The sequence below is a fragment of the Dendrobates tinctorius genome, unplaced genomic scaffold, assembly GCF_039654945.1.
Source record: "Dendrobates tinctorius isolate UK_male_01 unplaced genomic scaffold, ASM3965494v1 ptg000098l, whole genome shotgun sequence".
NCBI classification, from domain to species: Eukaryota; Metazoa; Chordata; class Amphibia; order Anura; family Dendrobatidae; genus Dendrobates; species Dendrobates tinctorius.
This window is the reverse complement of record NW_027361766.1, coordinates 28309389-28318251: the sequence shown is the minus strand read 5'-3', so window position 1 is coordinate 28318251 and position 8863 is coordinate 28309389. Positions and strand designations below refer to the sequence as shown.

Below are 8863 nucleotides of genomic sequence, written 5' to 3'. Positions count from 1 at the left end.
GTGTACTGTACCTGTGGGTGTGGTGGGAGGAGATGTCTTTATTAGATTTGGGGGAGTCCACTCTATAGATGTTGTGTAATCACAACTTGTACTTATTTAAACAAGGCTCTTTAACAGCCTATGAAACCAGGTTGTGGGCTGCAATGGGTTAACTCCCTGCAGCATTCCTGATGTACCTGCACATGCAGCAGGTCCAGGCTGGAGCGGTGTGATTGGCTGCAGCAGTCTGACTGTCCGCCCCTTCCAGGAGCAGCCATAGGAGAGGGAGCAGGTTATGGAGGGAGGGACAGACAGGTGAGTTTTAACCTGTGTTCTTGATTTAGGAAGAACTCAGAAAGAAGCCTGAGAGATCTAGGAAAGGATTTCTTCTCCTGAGGATCTTCTGGAGGAGGCAGAAGCCCTTTTACTAACCCTAAATCTCCTGATCCTGGCAGCGGTGAGTTAATAAGTAACTCTTTATGTGTCAGCTATAGACATAATGGACTGCAGACCATGGAATCTCCTAACCCAACATGGCCTTCACCAGATTGCTTCATTTCTCAGCAAAAGTCATTTCTGAGAAGTGAAACCAGTGTCTCAGCATTGTATTCCTGTGCTGGAAGGAAACACACACTATCCTTATGTCTATGAGGCAGATTGATAGATGTGTGAGAGCAGGCGGTGTCTGGACTAACCCTGTGTGTGCTGGAGCAGCATTTCAGGTATGTTTTCTGACACTGTCAAAACTTGATTCCTTTCTTTTATTTCTGATCTGTTGCTCCCCATAAGCAGCCATTTCACCTGGGAAGGCTCCATACAGCGATCAGAAGTCCGTAAGGGCTTGTTCAGACGTAGGTGGTCTTTCTCATATGCAAAAAAAAAAAAAAAATTGATCAGTTTTTACCATTTTAGTTTGCCTTTCTCCAATGAAAACATAACCGCTGGAGGCTTCTTCAGGTTCTCAAATCAAACAGTCCCTTTTTTTTTTTTTTTGGGGGGGGGGGGGGGCGCGTTCGAGCCAAATTAAAAACACAGGTCAAGTCTGTGATGTTGTGCAGACCACTCAGTCCAAAAAAATAAGTGGCCATATGAACAGACCAATAGACTGACAGATACACTATCCGTCTAAATGAGCCCTAAAGGGCGTTCAAGAAAAACTAATATTTACCGCCAGACTTATATTTCTACATGTAAATATTACAGTCCCGTTTATTTGTTTTTTTATCTAGCTCGTGGTGTTATTTGTCTTATACTCCCTGTATCTTCCATGACACGGAGTGCTCTCCAATCGCCACCAATCTTAAAGCAATAACACAAAAGTTGTTGTTTCGGGAGTGAATGGAAGCACTATAAGTTATGGTGTCACTGTCGTCCACTGACGTATACTGGCAGGAATACACCCATCCTATTAAATTATGGAATGTTGTATAAAGGAATGATTTAGAAACCCGCAGGCAAATCTTGTGTAACTATCTGGCAAAAAGACAAGTAAGGCGGGCCCGCAGAGCCTTATCTTCCTTTCCACTTACCTATGAGCAGGTGACTTTATAATCCGAAACACGTCTTCTCGAAACTCGATCACACACTTTATTTCTAAGCGCTTTGTATCGTCCATGTCAGACCCTGCTGGGTAATTATGGGAAGCCTCTGGGCCTAATATAACATATATTCTATTTTCTATTCTGCAGACATTTATAACTTCCCTCGTACATGCTTAATGCCTTTACTCTATTTGCCTTTGATATTGTTTTCCCAGCAAATATGGGGAAACGCTTATCATAGTTGTCACAAGGATTAGGTTTGCTAAAGGTTTATCGACTAAAAAAAAGTGCTGACTGTTTTCTGTTTGCCATATGCTTATACACTGGCCACGTCACTTGTGGCACTTGCCGTCATCTTCAGTTCATCGCTGGACTTGGCATTGAGCATATTTACAATAGGCGAATCCAGGCTAGAAGGCTACTAGGCATTCACAGGAGCAGGAAAGCTATGGTCATGTGGACATCTGTAGAAAAAGATCTTTTCAGAGATGTTTTTTAAAAAAGAAAAATTTTTTTTTTTTTGCTAATCAGATGCCGACACCATAGTGGAGACCTGAATTAAGTAACGCTGGTCTGAGAGTCTAAAGCTATGTTTACACATCCATCCAAGAAAAATTGACCTATTATTTCCTCCCTTTTCCTGACCATCCCACCTTCTCCACCTACTGGGAACACCCTTGTTGATCACGAGGCTTCCCTTTTTATAAAATAACTGCTATACTCCCCTCCAATACAGGCGCCATTCCAGCTGTGTTGGTACTGGCTCTTCCAAGGCTCACGTGACATCATGTCACCCAGGCCCTGCAGCAAGTAGCGGCTGCATCATTCTCTCCTTCAACAAAATTGGCCATCAGGAGGAAATGAGAGCCTCCATGAGAGTCAGTGCAGACACTGCTGGAATAGCTCTTGCATTGGATGCGAGTGTATAGCTGGTATTTTATAAGGGGAGAACTTAGTGATTGAGAAGGGGGTTGTCCAAGTAGAGGGGTTATCCCTCTCCCATCAGACACACTTACTTTTTTTTTTTTTCCCTCCTCTTTTCCCACTGGGGCAGGTAGACTGAACCTTTTTTTTTTTTTTTTTTTTTCTATTGTTTCTTACCAAGGGAGAAGTTTAAAAGTGGATGGATCTAAGAAATACAAAGTGTCTTCCTAGTTTTTTTTCTACAGATCTCAATAGACTTTAACGGCTGTGTCTGATTCGCGAAATGGATCAGATTGGGACATGCTCTGAGTCTCACGGCCCGGAAACTTAGATCGGTTTTTAAAATGGATGTGTGTATAGGCTCATTCACATGGCTGTATTATCGATCAGAGTATGATCTGCCAAAACATTGGACTAAAGTTCCTTGGACGCTGTCCTTGGGAAAAAAATTGCTGCCTGCCCAAGTTTGATCCAATATTCAGATAGCACTCTGCTATGCAGCTCAAAGAGTGTGTGGTAAACAGATGACAACTGAGCATGGTCTGATTTCCATGGAACTACAGAATGGAGAGGATGGAGCACACCCAAGAAAATTAGATCACACTGTGATCATATGCTGATCAAACTCCTGATCAATGCGTGATTATCATAATTGATGCAATTTTGTTTTTCTCCTCCATATATAAGAAAAAAAAAATGTGCTTGTTTGCACCTAGTCTACAGATCAATGTTGGGGTATGTTCACTGAGTGCTTACTGTAAAAAGAACTGATCTCAGAAAGACGGCACTATGACTAATGTTAGTTAATTGGGCGGTTTAGATGAAATCCTGCTGACATTTCCTGGAATGTATAGGGTGAAATTGTGTCAAATTTTCATGTACCACTTGTTTTGTGGAAATATGGCAAATATTCTGCTAAGTCTAGTCTTGCCCCCTACAGCAGGGGTCCCCAACCTGCGGCTCGCGGCTGTCTGCCCACTTGGTGCATTAGCTCCATGCCTAGCAAAAAGGTATGAGGAGCACATCTCAAGATTGTGAATTACGTGAGTAGCCCTGTACAGAAGAGAAGGTCTGGATGCACATATACTGGTCTTAGGGGTTTAGAGACAATTTATGTATGGCACGCTGGACAAGATGATACTACCTGTCAGAGGAGTTGCTTGAAGATGGATGTGACAATGTGTTGGGAGTGCTGGATGGGAGAATAGTGAATGGGGGTGTTGTGGGACCTCTGGATCTAGGTATACTGCTTTGGGGTGATTTCTGTGGAAAAGCTTTGGTTATCATTATCCCCATAATGGTGGCTTTGGTTGCTACTACAGTGAGGGGAGGCAGGAGCTGGATGTGGCTCGTGACCCTCTCTCAGAGCTGAATGTGGCTTTCTAGGTCAGAAAGGTTGGGGACCACTGCCCTACATATATGCAACTGAGCTTTGTACTTGCAGATAACTGTAAGGCTATGTGCACACGTCCGGAATTCCCACGGATTTTATGCGTCTTTGCTGCGTTTTTTCGCCGCGAAAACATATAAAATAAGCAACCCATTGTATTCAATGGCATTCCGTACATGCTGTGCTAATGCTGCGTATTTTTCCGCGGCAAAATCGCATTGCGGAAAAATATGCAGCAGGCTCATTCTTTGTGCGGAATCGCGGGAATTCCGCATACATAGGAATCCATTGTTCTACTTACTTTCCACATATAGCTATGCCCACCATGCGCAAAGTAAGCAGAAAATGTGCGGATGGTACACATGGTCTGGAGGAGAGGAGATTCTCTTACAGGCTCTGGGTACCATATCCCTGTTAAAAAAACAAAAAAATGGTGGTCTCACCTTCCGACGTCCCCAGGCCTCAGCAATGCTCCCGGCAAGTCCCGTTCCCAGCGATGCCTTGCGGTCGCTACGTCATCAAAGGTCATTGTCGCAAGGCATCGCTGGAAACGGGACTTGCCGGGAGCATTGCGAGAATCAGGATGCCAGAAGGTGAGAAAAATATGATTTTTAAGTCCTTTTTACTACTGTTGCTGCATAGGCAGCCTCAATAGTAAAAGTTGATCACACTCTTCAGTCTCCCAAGCGATGCTACAGATCGCTTGCAAACCGCTAGTTAAAACGTGGGAATTGCGCATGCGGAATTCTAGCGTATTTCCCGCTGAAATTTCGGTGGCAGACTAGTAGAGAACAGCTTGAGGCTGACAGGACCATGATCTGCACTTTTTTTTTTTTTCTTCCAAATAGTGTTCGGCCGGGGTCACATTGGCGAGGAATACGGCCGAGTGAGAGGCGTTAAAAGCACGCATTACACACAGACAAATGATTCTCTATGGGGTCCCTCGCACCAGCCATATATTTCTCGTCCGTATTCTACTGTCCGTGCCAATCGCAGCATGCTGCGATTGTCAGCGTACTACGGCCGTAGTACGCCGATGCAAGTCTATGGGTGCGCTAAAAATACGCATTACACACGGACCAGATGTGTGACTTGCGAGAAATACGCACCCGGTGTCCTTTACAAAAGCCGGCATTTCAGTGCGCGATACAGTAAACTCACACTGACAGGTTTAATAAAGAAATGAAAGAATAGATATATATATATACACTCACTGGCCACTTTATTAGGTACACCTGTCCAACTGTGTGTTAAGACTTAATTTCTAATCAGCCAATCACATGGCGGCAACTCAGTGCATTTAAGCATGTAGACATGGTCAAGACAATCTCCTGCAGTTCAAACCGAGCTACAGTATGGGGAAGAAAGGTGATTTGAGTGCCTTTGAACGTGGCCTGATTGTTGGTGCCAGAAGGGCTGGTCTGAGAATTTCAGAAACTGCTGATCTACTGGGATTTTCACGCACAACCATCTCTAGGGTTTACAGAGAATGGTCCGAAAAAGAAAAAAAATCCAGTGAGCGGCCTTTCTGTGGCCGGAAATGCCATGTTGATGCCAGAGGTCAGAGGAGAATGGGCAGACTGGTTCGAGCTGATAGAAAGGCAACAGTGACTCAAATTGCCACCCGTTACAACCAAGGTAGGCAGAAGAGCATCTCTGAACGCACAGTGCGTCGAACTTTGAGGCAGATGGGCTACAGCAGCAGAAGACCACACTGGGTACCACTCCTCTCAGCTAAGAACAGGAAACTGAGGCTACAATTTGCACAAGCTCATCGAAATTGGACAGTAGAAGATTGGAAAAACGTTGCCTGGTCTGATGAGTCTCGATTTCTGCTGCGACATTCGGATGGTAGGGTCAGAATTTGGCGTAAACAACATGAAAGCATGGATCCATCCTGCCTTGTATCAACGGTTCAGGCTGGTGGTGGTGGTGTCATGGTGTGGGGAATTTTTTCTGGGCACTCTTTGGGCCCCTTGGTACCAATTGAGCATCGTTGCAACGCCACAGCCTACCTGAGTATTGTTGCTGACCATGTCCATCCCTTTATGACCACAATGTACCCAACATCTGATGGCTACTTTCAGCAGGATAATGCGCCATGTCATAAAGCTCGAATCATCTCAGATTGGTTTCTTGAACATGACAATGAGTTTACTGTACTCAAATGGCCTCCTCAGTCACCAGATCTCAATCCAATAGAGCATCTTTGGGATGTGGTGGAACGGGAGATTCGCATCAGGGATGTGCAGCCGACAAATCTGCGCCAACTGTGCGATGCCATCATGTCAATATGGTCCAAAATCTCTGAGGAATGCTTCCAGCACCTTGTTGAATCTCTGCCATGAAGAATTGAGGCAGTTCTGAAGGCAAAAGGGGGTCCAACCCCTTACTAGCATGGTGTACCTAATAAAGTGGCCAGTGAGTGTATGTGTCTATATCTATTCTTTGGTTTCTGGTATAAACCCTGCCATAGGGCTCCATTATATGTCCATTTTGCCAGCCTGCGAGAAAATCTCGCCATACGGATGCTTACATGCGCAAAATACGCGACCACACCTTGCTTACGGATGACATACGGAGCACTGTTTAGGGGTCATTCATCCGTATTACGCATGTAAAATACTGACTGTATTTTGCGTCGGTTAGTGTGACCCCGGCCTCCTACTGTTGTGTGGGTGGGAGAGGAGCAATGGCCACTGTACACATGATGTTTAGTAGAGTGTACTGTCCGATGTCAGGAAATACAACCTTCATAATAGTTTATAAAGGCCACCTTCTCACATTCTTGTGATTCCTGTACTTCAAAAACAAATACAGGTGAGATTCGTGTGACACGTATGGAATGAAATGCAGCGTAGATATTGGGGTATGTTCACACGTATGCGTTTTTTTTTTTATGCAATTTAAGCTGCGTTTTGCGGTACAGCTACTGTATGTCTGAGATTTCAGAAATCTCATCCACGCAGCTTGGTGGTTTTTTGTCCTTAGTATTTTGTGCAAAACCTTGGGTTTTCAAGAATAGAGCATGCCGCTTCTTTCAGCATTTTTCAACCATTGAAAGTAATGGGTGGTGAAAAAACAAAACAAAACGCAGGTATCAGGTTTTGCTGATACCTGGGGGAAAAAATAAAAGCAACAAAAACCAAGCACAACCTGCTTTTTTGCAGCAATGTTACTGATGAGAGCAGGTTTTGCTGCAGAAAAATCCACAGCAAATAATGCAACATGTGAACATAGCCTTATAAAGAGTTTTATGTATCATAGATATTTAAAGATCGATAGCGATGAGGAACATAATAGAAATATGTCTGTGTGATTTCTAATCAGTGCCTTGCGTGCTTAATTTTTCTGTACGTTATTTAAATTTAAAAAAAAAAAAAAGCTTGAGGTCCCTCTTAATTTTCATAACCAGCTGAGGGAAAGCCAACAACTGGGGGATGGTTAATATTCTGGGAAGGGGCCAATGGCCATAAAGGCCCCCAGGCTATTAATAAGTTTGCTTAGCCTTTACTAATTATAGTTATTCCTCAAAAAATAAGACGTGGGATCCCCCCTATATTTATTAACCAGCTAAGACTAAATAGTCAGTTGCAGGCTGATATTAATAGCCATGGATATTGGCCCCCTCCCAGACTAAGAACCTAATCCGCCCCAGAAATGTTGCATCCATTAGATGCACCAATTCTTGCTCTTAGGCCATGTTCACGCATTCAGTATTTAGTCAGAATTTTACATCAGTATTTGTAAGCCAAAATCGGGAGTGGGTGATAAATGCAGAAGTGGTGACATGCTTCTATTATACTCTTAATCTGACTGTTCCATTTCTGATTTTGGCTTACAAGTATTGAGGTAAAATATTGACCAAATGCTGAACGTGGCCTTAGCCTCCCACTTGTGGCAAGTTTGATAATAGTTGTGAGGTTGATGTCAGTTTTATGTTCGCTTGCATCAAACCCAGAAGTTAGTAATGGAGAGGCATTTCAGACACCCCCATTTCTTACCCTATTGCCAAATTTAATAAAGACAGTCGAGTCCTTTAATTTAAATAAACACTACCTGACCTTCTTTTGCCCATTTATTCTCCAAAAATAAAAAAAGCAAAGTTATACTCTCTCATCTTTCCGCTGAAAACGTTTAATGCCCATGTCCCACAACGATCCAGATGGTTTGGAGAGTGGTCATATCAGTGACGTGACTGTTCGCCACGCCAGTCAGAAAATAGTGAGCAGAGCTTGAGAAAGCGGCTGCATGTGACGTGCTGTAACCTTAAACACGTCGCTGCTGGTCACAAGCGGACAATAAAATTTCCTCTTTATTATTATTTATTGTTATAGCGCCATTTATTCCATGGCGCTTTACATGTAGGGAGGGGTATACATAAAAACAAGTACAATAATGTTGAACAATACAAGTCATAACTGGTACAGGAGGAGAGAGGACCCTGCCCGCGAAGGCTCACAATCTACAAGGGATGGGTGAAAATACAGTAGGCGAGGGTAGAGCTGGTCATGCAGCGGTTTGGTCGATCGGTGGTTACTGCAGGTTATAGGCTTGTCGGAAGAGGTGGGTCTTCAGGCTCTTTTTGAAGGTTTCGATAGTAGGTGAGAGTCTGATGTGTTGTGGTAGAGAGTTCCAGAGTAGGGGTGATGCGCGAGAGAAATCTTGTATGCGATTGTGGGAAGAGGAGATAAGAGGGGAGTAGAGAAGGAGATTTTGTGAGGATCGGAGGTTGCGTGCAGGAAAGTATCGGGAGACAAGGTCACAGATGTATGGAGGAGACAGGTTGTGGATGGCTTTGTATGTCATGGTTAGGGTTTTGTACTGGAGTCTCTGGGCAATGGGGAGCCAGTGAAGGGATTGACAGAGGGGAGAAGCTGGGGAATAGCGGGGGGACAGGTGTATTAGTCGGGCAGCGGAGTTTAGAATAGATTGGAGGGCTGCGAGAGTGTTCGAGGGGAGGCCACTGAGCAGGAGGTTGCAGTAGTCAAGGCGAGAGATAATGAGGGCATGGACTAGGGTTTTTGCA

General features: G+C 44.1%; 1 protein-coding gene across 2 annotated transcripts in view; it reads left to right on the top strand.

Annotated features, from left to right (window-relative positions):
- Positions 1–245: 245 nt before the first annotated feature.
- Positions 246–8863, top strand: part of CUNH1orf116 (chromosome unknown C1orf116 homolog) — a 52840-nt gene continuing 44222 nt past the window's right edge. Inside the window, exon 1 of one of the 2 annotated variants that reach the window (XM_073587266.1) lies at positions 246–436. The gene's annotated coding sequence lies outside the window, so the exon portion shown is untranslated. Of the gene's footprint in view, positions 437–505; positions 702–8863 lie in introns of those variants that run through there. The other variant, XM_073587268.1, reaches the window with a different exon arrangement.